At 42.6% G+C, this 2,643-nt stretch overlaps 1 protein-coding gene across 2 annotated transcripts in view; it reads left to right on the top strand.

Moving 5' to 3' along the window:
• LOC129835989 (carbohydrate sulfotransferase 15-like) overlaps positions 1-1,738 on the top strand; it is a 172,093-nt gene extending 170,355 nt beyond the window's left edge. For both annotated transcript variants that reach the window (XM_055901703.1, XM_055901704.1), the window contains exon 8: positions 1-1,738. This exon is cut by the window's left edge and continues 267 nt beyond it. The gene's annotated coding sequence lies outside the window, so the exon portion shown is untranslated.
• Positions 1,739-2,643: the final 905 nt, after the last annotated feature.

Genomic DNA, 2,643 nt, shown 5'->3' with positions numbered 1-2,643 from the left:
CATTCAGACCTCAAATAAAGACTTGTTTTAATGGGGGAAACCATTCAGAACTCATGTAAAGACTTGTTTTAATGGGGGAAACCATTCAGAACTCATGTAAAGACTTGTTTTAATGGGGGAAACCATTCAGAACTCATGTAAAGACTTGTTTTAATGGGGGAAACCATTCAGAACTCATGTAAAGACTTGTTGTAATGGGGGAAACCATTCAGAACTCATGTAAAGACTTGTTTTAATGGGGAAACCATTCAGAACTCATGTAAAGACTTGTTTTAATGGGGGAAACCATTCAGAACTCATGTAAAGATTTGTTTTAATGGGGGAAACCATTCAGAACTCATGTAAAGACTTTTTTTAATGGGGCAAACCATTCAGAACTCATGTAAAGACTTGTTTTAATGGGGGAAACCATTCAGAACTCATGTAAAGACTTGTTTTAATGGGGGAAACCATTCAGAACTCATGTAAAGACTTGTTTTAATGGGGGAAACCATTCAGAACTCATGTAAAGACTTGTTTTAATGGGGGAAACCATTCAGAACTCATATAAAGACTTGTTTTAATGGGGGAAACCATTCAGAGCTCATATAAAGACTTGTTTTAATGGGGGAAACCATTCAGAACTCGTATATCCCAGACAATGCTCCATCTACATGTTTTGGGGCACTGTGCAAATTTCAGGTCTGATGAGCGCAAACTTAAACGTTGTGAAAATTCTGTACAACTTCCAGCGTGCATTTCCTGTGAACACTGGGGCTGTACCCGCGTTAAGTTACAGTTTTAACAGTGGCTAAGAAGGCTACTGTGGCTATTGATCATAATGTGGGCCTACCAGAGTGGCCTGCCATCAAAAACAATGGAGAAAAACGCATCCCATAACATGTTAACATGGAAATAACTGTTCTATCGTTCAGCCTACAGTAGCAGCCAATGTGTGGTGTTCAATGCCTACATTCCATCAGACTTTTGAAGAAAAAGAAAACATGCCGTATTTGACATCCTGTTTATCCACTTGTCCTTCAGAAACAGGCAGGTCATTAACCTGTTTATCCACTTGTCCTTCAGAAACAGGCAGGTCATTAACCTGTTTATCCACTTGTCCTTCAGAAACAGGCAGGTCATTAACCTGTTTATCCACTTGTCCTTCAGAAACAGGCAGGTCATTAACCTGTTTATCCACTTGTCCTTCAGAAACAGGCAGGTCATTAACCTGTTTATCCACTTGTCCTTCAGAAACAGGCAGGTCATTAACCTGTTTATCCACTTGTCCTTCAGAAACAGGCAGGTCATTAACCTGTTTATCCACTTGTCCTTCAGAAACAGGCAGGTCATTAACCTGTTTATCCACTTGTCCTTCAGAAACAGGCAGGTCATTAACCTGTTTATCCACTTGTCCTTCAGAAACAGGCAGGTCATTAACCTGTTTATCCACTTGTCCTTCAGAAACAGGCAGGTCATTAACCTGTTTATCCACTTGTCCTTCAGAAACAGGCAGGTCATTAACCTGTTTATCCACTTGTCCTTCAGAAACAGGCAGGTCATTAACCTGTTTATCCACTTGTCCTTCAGAAACAGGCAGGTCATTAACCTGTTTATCCACTTGTCCTTCAGAAACAGGCAGGTCATTAACCTGTTTATCCACTTGTCCTTCAGACAAGGAGGTGACTGGAAATGTTGTTGTGTTGTTTGATGCCAGAAACCACTTCACAAAATAAAATGCATAATTATTCACATTCCATTATGACAAATTATGCTACCCTCTGCCTATTGGCTGCTGAGCTTATTGAAGCATGTCTCAAAATACAACACTGCCCCTTTAAGACAACAAACAAAAAGAAGCTCTTTACCTGACTCACTTATCAAAGATGTCTAGAAATGTACACATTTTGTGCTCTTGTAAGAAGCCATCCCTCCCCGATTTCTGACTACAAATGGGCTAATATCTCTCTAACTGGCAAAGGGTATGAACAAAATGTGCACACATGGCTGAATGCAGCTCTCGCTTTAACCTCAGAACAAGCGCATCCACTCACGACCGCTCACGCTGTAAACACAGTCCAGTTCATCCACTCACGGCCGCTCATGCTGTAAACACAGTCCAGTTCATCCACTCACGACCGCTCATGCTGTAAACACAGTCCAGTTCATCCACTCACGATCGCTCATGCTGTAAACACAGTCCAGTTCATCCACTCACGACCGCTCATGCTGTAAACACAGTCCAGTTCAAAGTCAATGGCACAGATCCATATATGGCAATGGTCTATTTGCATATAGGCCTACTGGAGCTCTGATTGGTTATGCTACACCGGTCTGTGTAGAGTATGGTCTGAGTTGTGCGTGTCAATACAATAGAATCATGGACGAAGTTTGGAACCACCAAGACTCTTCCTAGAGCTGGCCGCCCGTCGAAACTGAGCATTCGGGGGAGCAGGGCCTTGGTCAGGGAGGTGACCAAGAACCCAATGGTAAATCTGACAGAGCTTTAGAGTTCCTCTGTGGAGATGGGAGAATCTTCCAGAAGGACAACCATCTCTGCAGCACTCCACCATTTAGGCCTTTATGTTAGACTGGCCAGACGGCAGACACTCCTCAGTAAAAGGCACATGACAGCCCGCTTGGAGTTTGCCAAAAGGCACCTAA

This window comes from Salvelinus fontinalis, chromosome 37, assembly GCF_029448725.1.
Source record: "Salvelinus fontinalis isolate EN_2023a chromosome 37, ASM2944872v1, whole genome shotgun sequence".
Classification (NCBI taxonomy): Eukaryota; Metazoa; Chordata; class Actinopteri; order Salmoniformes; family Salmonidae; genus Salvelinus; species Salvelinus fontinalis.
This window is presented reverse-complemented; position numbering and strand designations above follow the sequence as displayed.